Source organism: Pinus tabuliformis, chromosome 1_2 (assembly GCF_031772625.1).
Source record: "Pinus tabuliformis cultivar Carrire ecotype Pingquan chromosome 1_2, CPIR1, whole genome shotgun sequence".
NCBI classification, from domain to species: Eukaryota; Viridiplantae; Streptophyta; class Pinopsida; order Pinales; family Pinaceae; genus Pinus; species Pinus tabuliformis.
Genome location: NC_142298.1, coordinates 773924290 through 773934004, shown reverse-complemented (window position 1 = coordinate 773934004; position 9715 = coordinate 773924290). Strand labels below are relative to the sequence as shown.

General features: G+C 33.4%; 1 pseudogene; it reads left to right on the top strand.

The window, feature by feature from the left end:
* Positions 1–8941: 8941 nt before the first annotated feature.
* On the top strand, positions 8942–9433 carry LOC149208149 (putative CCR4-associated factor 1 homolog 7 pseudogene; annotated as a pseudogene).
* Positions 9434–9715: the final 282 nt, after the last annotated feature.

The window sequence follows — 9715 nt, the reverse complement described above, 5'->3', positions numbered from 1 at the left end:
TATGAAATGGATGCTAGTTGAAGATTCATCGACCATTATTGGTAATCATCAAAAGATATCAACAAAGTTTTCCATAACTTTATAGCATCTACTACTTCATCATCTATGTTTTATTTTTTCATGGGAGGCCACTTAAGTTGATGAGGGTGATTTTTCCCAAGCGAAAATAGCTTGAGACCTAACTCTCTATTGCTTGGTGTCGTTTGGGACATGCACAAGAAATAACAAATAGAAATTGCTCTAATATCCTTGATCGAGATTTTATGAAATATTAAATGAAATATAGACACAAATATGTAAAAAAATTAGAGAAGATAAAAAAATGATAAGAGATAAATTATTTATTAAGTAGAAGAATACTTTATGGTTACATCATGCATGGAATCATATAAAATCATTCTTCATTTACAAAGATAAAACTCATATATATAATACGTATGGGTGCTCTTTCAATTAGGAGTCATGTTGTTTCACTATATTATTGTTATTTGTTTTATTTCCAAAATACCATAGGCCAGTGCCATGGTCTACAAAAAAAAACTATGGGCTCAAAAGCTAGTAATAGTAAAGTAAGTAATTAACAATTGTGGATATTTTAGAATAACTCATAAACCACTTCATTACTATCTATTCTATTTTATTTTCTGCCACCTTACAAATAACATGGGTGGATATTATGGTTTATGACAACCATGGATTGTAAACCACTAGTGGTAAAAAAATTATCAACTATGGTGATTCACCGATATCCACCTAGATTAGAAAAACTAATGGAACTTAATTCAAACTCTTAGAGACATGAAAACATACATATTAAAAATATTCCCACCAACAAGGCAATTTTGGCTTTCCAAATTATAAAAACTATCAAACCAAAGGTAAAATATATATTCACATCACTCATTAGATAGATCTTCCAAATAGTTCAACAATCTAAGGTATGAAGAAGTTATGGTTTTATTAATCCATGAGACCTAGAGGTTCCATCGAGATATACTTTAATTGAATTTTAACTATTTTCGACACTTCTTAGAGTTCAGTTTTGATCCCAAGCTCATATATAACATATTGTTCTAAAGCTAATGATTCAACACTGAATTTAAACTATCATTTTGAAGTATGGAAATCTATGAATATGTTTGGAAATCTTATGACTAACTTTGATTGTTAACGAATTAAAGAAGTTGTGAAATCCCCAACAATTGTGAAAATTCAATGATCCAAGTAATGAGAGGTGTAATTAACTAAGGAAGTGAAAATTCAATTTATAGATCCCTAATGAAGTTTTCGTTAACTATGAGTAATATTTCATAATAATAATAATAACAAATAAATAAATAAATAAAATTATATAGTTGGAAAGTTAATTGCTTCCCAAGCCATGGACTTACTTAAATCATTGTGTTGAGAGGCTAACAACCTTCCTAAAAGATAACTCATTGCTTTGAAAAGCCATGCAAGATTTTGTAGTTAAGAATTGATCATTGTTGATTTAAGAGGGAGAATTTTATCGTTTAAAACCAGATAAAAATGTTAAAAACTTCTCGTAAATTATATTTCTTAAATTTTCTCAATCTTTTTCTAAATTTCTTTTAAAATATTATAATTACAAACTTAACATCTATATAATTATAAATTTTACATCTATATAGCTAGAATCATCTACATATAAAATTAATGAATGTTAACTCTATAATACCCTTATAAATTTATTTCTCTCATTAAATTAAAAATATTTTATTTATAAAATAGTGAAAAATACATCTCCATTTCAACAATTTTAAAGAAGAGTTTGAAAAAGATATTACAAAATCGTTTTAATACTAGCACAACCACGTTAAATGTGGTTGATATACGTCATAAACGTCAACTTAATATATGTTATATTATAAATCTAATATGCTAAATTAATATATTAATATTAAAATTTGTTAATTAATTATAAATAATGTTTTTATTTAAATAATAAATAAATCATTTAATTATTAAATACTTAATTAATTCATTATTAATAATTAAATATAAATAAATAATTCATTAATTATTAATAATTAATTCAAAATTAAACACTAAAATAATCATGGTTGACCATGATTGACCAAGGTTGACTATGATTGACCATGGTTAACCATGATTGATATTATAAACCCAAAGGATTGGACCCTGGTTGACCATGGTTGACCATGATTTACGATAGTTCACGCTGGTTGATTTTCATATTGAGACAATGTGTGTCAAAATGTGGCGTTGGACCAAGTTTGACCATGGTTGCCACCATGTGATGTTGGACCATGAGACAATCTTTGACACAATGTCACCATGGTTATTGGCCATGGTTGATTTTCATATTAAGACAATCTTTGTCAAAATGCAACATTTGACCATGGTTGACCATGGTTAGCTATGATTGACCTTGGTTGGCTATGATAGATATTATAAACTGAAGGGAATAATAAACCCAAGGGATTAATACTAAAACCCCAAGGGATTATGAACCCAAGCGAATAATATTCAACCCAAGGGGTTAATATTATAAACCCAAGGTATATAAACCCTAAGATAAATATTGTAAACACTAAAATAAACATCGTTGACCATGGTTGATTTTCATATAGAGAAAATCCTTGTGAAAATGTGATGCTGGAACATGGATGACCATGCTTAACCATGGTTGATTTTCATATCAAGACAATTTTTGTCACAATGTGACATTTGACCATGGTTGAGCATGATTGACCATGGATAACCATGTTTGACTTTATAAAAAATGGTTGACCATGCTTGACCAAGGTTGACCATGATGGACCATCGCTGACCATGATTATCATATTGAGACAATCTTTGTCATAATGCGACATTGGACCATGGTTGAGACAATGATTGATAATCACTAAAATAAGTATGGTTGACCATGGTTGATTTTCATAAAGAGACAATCCTTGTGACAATGTGACGCTAGACCATGGCTGACCATGCTTAACCACAATTGATTTCTATATGAAGACATTTTTTGTGACAATGTGATATTCACCCATGGTTGAGCATGATTGACCATGGATGACCATGTTTGACTTTATAAAACATGGTTGACCCTGCTTGACCAAGGTTGACCATGATTGACATTGCTGACCATAATTATCATATTGAGGCAATCTTTGTCATAATGCGATGTTGGACCATGGTTGAGGCAATGATTGATTTTCATATTGAAACAATAATTGTCACAATGTGACGTTGGCCAATGGTTGACCTTGATTAACCATGGTTGACCACAATTGATTTTATAAAACATGGTTGACCTTCGTTGAATAATATTAAACCAAAGGGACTAATATTATAAATCCAAGGTATATAAACCCTAAGATAAATATTATAAACACTAAAATAAACATGGTTGACCATGGTTGATTTTCATATTGAGACAATCCTTGTCACAATGTGACGTTGTACCATGGTTTACCGTGCTTGACCATGATTGATTTTCAAATCGAGAGAATCTTTCTCACAATGCGACATTGGACCCTGGTTGACCATGATTGACAATGGTTCACGATGGTTGATTTTCATATTGAGACAATATGTGTCAGAATGTGATGTTGGACCAAGGTTGACCATGGTTGTCACAATGTGACATTGGACCATGAGAAAATCATTTACACAATGTGACCATGGTTATTAACCATGGTTGATTTTCATATTGAGACAATCTTTGTCAAAATGCGATATTTGACCATTGTTGGCTATGATTAACCATGGTTGACCTTGATAGATATTATAAACCAAAGGGAATAATAAACCCAAGGGAATAATTAACCCAAGGGATTATGAACCCAAGTGAATAATATTAAACGCAAGGGACTAATATTATAAACCCAAGGCATATAAACACTAAGATAAATATTGTAAACACTAAAATAAACATGGTTGTCGATGATTGACAATGGTTGGCTATGATTGACCATGGTTGACCATGATTGATATTATAAACCTAAGGGATTTTTATTATAAACCCAAGGAATTAATACTAAAACCCCAAGAGATTATAAACCCAAGGGAATATTATTAAACCTAAGGGACTAATATTATAAACCCTAGGTGTATAGAACCTAACAAAAATATTGTTAACACAAAAATAAACATTGTTGACCATGGTTGATTTTCATATAGACACAATCCTTGTCATAATGCGACGTTGGACCACGGTTGACCATGCTTAGCCATGGTTGATTTTCATATCAAGACAATTTTTATCACAATGGGATGTTCGACCATGGTTGAGCATGATTGGCCATGGATGACCATGTTTGACTTTATAAAACGTGCTTGACCATGCTTGACCAAGGTTGGCCATGAATGACCATAACTTACCATGATAATCTTATTGAGATAATATTTGTCATAATGCAACGTTGGACCATGGTTGAGACAATGATTTATTTTCATATTGAAACATTCTTTGTCATAATGCGATGTTGGCCAATGGTTGACCCTAATTAGCTTAGGTTCAACACAATCGATTTTATAAAATTTGGTTGACTTTCGTTGAATAATATTAAACCAAAGGGACTAATATTATAAAGCCAAGGTATATAAATCCTAAGATAAATATTATAAATGCTAAAATAAACACGGTTGACCATGGTTGATTTTCATATTGCAACAATCCTCGTCACCATGTGACGTTGGATCATGCTTGACCATTCTTGACCATGATTGATTTTCAAATCGAGAGAACCTTTGCCATAATGTGACATTGGACCATGGTTGACCATGTTTGATTATCATATTGAGATATTATTTGTCACAGTGCAACGTTGGACCATGGTTGACCATGATTGAATTTATAAAGCATGGTAGACAATGGTTGACCATGATTAACCATGTTTGACTATGGTTTACCATAGTTGACCATGATTGATAATAAAACTAAAGGAATAATATTAAATCCTAAGAATATGAACCCTTATGTCAATAAACCCTATGAATATGGACCATAGTTGACTATGATTGACGATGCTTCACGATAGTTGATTTTCATATTGAGACAATGTGTCAGAATTCGACATTGGACCAAGGTTGACCATGGTTGTCACAATGTGATGTTGGACCAAGGTTAACCATGGTTGTCACAATGTGATGTTGGACCATAGGGACTAATATTATAAATCCAAGGTATATAAATCATAAGATAAATATTGTAAACACTAAAATAAACATGGTTGACCATGATTGATATTATAAACCTAAGGGACTGTTATTATAAGTCAAGGGAATAATAAACCCCAAGGGAATATTATTAAACCCAAGGGATTAATATTATAAACCCAAGGTATATAAACCCTAAGATAAATATTGTAAACATTAAAATAAACATGGTTGACCATGGTTGATTTTCATATAGAGACAATCTTTGTGACAATGTGATGTTACCATGGTTTGACCATGCTTAACCATGGTTGATTTTCATATGAAGACAATTCTTGTCACAATGTGATGTTCGACCATGGTCGAGTATGATTGACCATGGAAGACCATGTTTGACTTTATAAAACATGGTTGATCATGCTTGACCAAGGTTGACCATGCTTAACCATCACTGACCAAGATTATCATATTGAGACAATCTTCGTCATAATGCGATGTTGGAACATGGTTGATTTTCATATTGAAACAAACATTGTCACAATGCGACGTTGGCCAATAGCTGACCCTGTTTAACTATGGTTGACCACAATTGATTTTATAAAACATAGTTGACCTTCATTGAATAATATTAAACCAAAGAGACTAATATTATAAAGCCAAGATATATAAACCCTAAGATAAATATTATAAACATGATTAACCATGGTTGATTTTAGTGATTAACAAGAAATTGAACCGGTATAGACAATAATTAATAATTATTAATAGTTTCTAATTATTTTAATTATTAATATATATTATTTTTTATTTTTAATATTTATATTTATATTATTTGTTAATTAATTAATTAATTAATTAATAATAATAATAATATTGATATATGTATTTCGACTTTTATTACTCACGTTTATTAATATAACTGTAGTAATCATAAATTAATACATATTACCATTACACACTATTTATCCTTTATCTAAATACATTTTTGTCTCCATTGTACATTTGACCAAGTGTGTTGAAATTGCTACACATACTCTTCTGAAAACTTTTGTCTCCATATTCATTTATTAGCACGTGCACATTTTTATCTGAGTACGTTTTTATCTCTATCAGTGCTTCGATAAGCATGAAAACGGGTTTAGGATAAACGATTAACGAGTTGTGGTGAAGTTTTAGGTAGTAAATGTGTGCTATATTTTCATCATTTCATAGTTTCTAAAGTGACTGAAACAAAAATTAAATAATGAATTTAGAATTTCAAAATAAAAAAATTTAATAATGATTTTTTTTTTTTTAATTTTAATTATAATGATATTTAATTGCGTTGCAGAAACTATGTTATGATAGGTATATAGAAACCACTATTCAATTAAATAAATAAATCACGAGTCATCACCAAAGGAGAGACATTGTAATGGTTTTCCCACTAAGCGATGAAGATCTAGTTGTCCCAATAATTAAAGTAAGTATAAAGGTTGCGTCACAAAGAATTGTTTTCTATTTGACGTTTTGGCAACCTGTTTTGTTTGTATGGAGTAATTTTGCATTGCGACATCATTCCTGTGTTTAACGAACATTTATTGAGTGAACATCTATGGAGTTAAAGCACCAAACGCACCATTGACTCCTCAATGTTACAATTGATAAAAGTATGATCATCTTTTTTTTGTTTTTTTATATAAAATTTAGAATAAATCTCATAAAACTGACCATGGAAATCAACCCCCTATACACTCATATCACAAAATAAAACATGAAAAACCCAGTGTGTTCATCTGGAATAAGTTTGGAGCGGTGCTCTTTATTATACACACTAAATATATATATCTGCACAAACGTACTGAAAAAATATATATCTGCACAAAGCTTTTCAGTAAACATATGTATGAATGAGACCACAGAAATGTTGAGCTTCCACATAATGTGATCTGTCGGGTTATTTACAAATAAACTACGTGTTTGCACAAATAGCTCTGTGTGAAGTGTGTTATTTTTATATAACAATTTTAACTTGGGTGTTCACTTCCTTGTAGATATGAGAAATTGTGAACATGTTAAATAAATTTTTTAAACCAGCTATCAACTTGGAATCTCCACACACTTGCAAAGAATGAACACTAAATTTCAATGTAAAAAAAATAAAATTTCAAAGCCATTAATTCTGTTAGATTGTTTGAACCTTGACCCAGTCCCATTTGAAATGGAAAAGGTAGTGGCTGTCAAAACAAATATCACAACTCCCCACAAAATGTGTCCACCTTGGGCGATTGTATGCTAGAACTCCCGATTATTAGTAGAAGGGCGTTAGTGATTATTGTTGTTTTATTAGGGATCGGGTTTTTAAGCTATGATACATGTCGAGACTATGGAGGTCAAAAGGACATTGTCAATAATTTGGTTTCCAAGCAGATGTCTATTATCACCGCACCCAAGCGTCATAATTCGTTCCTAAGATGCTTTATATTGACGTCAATTTTACGCTCAGAGAGGCAGGTACGACAATTCAGCACCCGTCATGGCAGTTCCATGGTTTTAATCCCCGAATCTTTGGGCACAGTTATCTCTATTGCTCCTTGGTTTGTAAAGCTAGGTTGTGCAAATCTTGCATCTTAACAATTGCCAATTCAATGGCACGGAAAGCAGTGAAGAATGAATTGTGCAACAACAAAGCAAGTGACCTAACCTTTTTGAATAACAATTGGGTCAATTCTTTTCCCATTTCTTAGCGTGCAGTGGGAGATAAAATTACACACAACAATATATTCTCTATCTTCATGAATGAGGAAATTACACACATATTTATACAATCAATAGTCTCAAGATAGGAATTCTATCTTGAACGTACACTAATGTGGTTGAGAGATTCTTTCAACCACACACTAAACTAGGAGAAACTAAATTCCTATTATGTAGGAACAAACTCCTCAAATGGAGAATTACAACCATAGACAAGTAGGAATTAATTATTTCTAACTCCTCCCCTTAATGACTACTTGTCATGGTAGTCAAATCCACCACCATCAGGCAAATTGCATGTACAGAACTTCCAAAAACAAAGAGAGATCAGTGCCTTTCTAAGCCAAATATTCATGTCCAAATAACAATCGCAAACAGTTGCGATGATTGCGCCTTTCGACGCAACTGTCAGATAGAAAAGTGTGCCGACCCTCTTGTGCTTAGACACACCAATATCTGAGACCGTGAGCCAGGTGTTACTGCAGTCCACCTGCTCCTACGAGCACAAAGCTCCTGTGCACACGTTAGCCACTCCGGCGCAGCAACTCGATTACAATGGGCACTGTGGTTAAAGCTGCTATATCATGTGTTAGTGTTGTTGCATACATTTGCCTTTTCGTCATGGGCTTTGGACCAATACCAAATATCCTATGCGCAAAGATATTTCCCACCCGACGTGAACTCTCCTTCCTCCGAGTTGCCCATCAATTTGGTTGTAGACTGAATTCGGGTCCCTTCTTGCATGTGGAGTTTCACGTCAGTGGAGTGCCTATTCTGGTATACTTCTCTGCATTGGAGGTCTTGGGGTTTGATTTTCCTCGTTCGCTCCTCGAAGCCCTTGGCCACTTCCCATTTACAATAACTCGTGTTGTTGCAGATTTGCACATGGTGTATGCTGCCGACCCAGAGGAACCCCGGATCGTATATTCTTGTGACTGTAACAAAATAATTCTGGAGGGTTTCCGCTACGCCGAGGTTGAGGCTTGGGATTTTGATCCAGATCTGTGTTGTTGTTCGATTCCACAAGCTTGGGGAGATCAAGATCTGCTGTTTGTTGTAAATGTCGATATTACCCAAATCAGATTCCATTCATATTAGGGAGGTATGGGCCGATAATCTGGAAGAAGAGTTTAAATCTAATCAGGGAAATTGTTGATGACTACCTTCTGATAGCCATGGACACAGAGTTCCCTGGCATAGTTGTGTGACCCGTGGGAAAATTCAAGACCATCCAAGAATACAATTATGAAACCCTAAGGTCAAATGTAGACATATTGAAATTAATACAATTGGGGCTAACGTTTTCTGATGAAGATGGCAACCTCCCAAACTGCGGCACGGACAGATACTGCGTGTGGCAGTTCAATTTCAGGGAATTCAACATCTGGGAGGATGCTTACGCCTCCGATTCCATCGAGTTGTTGCGCCAGAGTGGCATCAATTTCAAGAAGAACAATACGTGGACTCTCACCGCTTCGCAGAGTTGCTCATGTCGTCTGGGATCGTCTTGAATGAGAACATTCGATGGATCTGCAGCGTGGTGAGTAGCTGAATGTGTAGGAGAGTGGTCGATTGTGTTGGTGAACATGCTCATCATGTAGGTGAGTGAGATGCAAAGGCAAGGGCTTCTATTGTTGAGGGAAGAAACCAGCAACTGCATTATTTGTTCAAGGAGGAGAGAAACTTTGTGTTCGAGTTGAAGGGAGAAGCATGATTTTTTTGTGCATACTTTGGTAAACGTTTTTTTTTTTGGAGCAGTATTTTTTTTGGAATTTAAATTGATATACATATTGAGATTAGCCACCTCAATATGAAGTTATTTTGTCAGAATTGG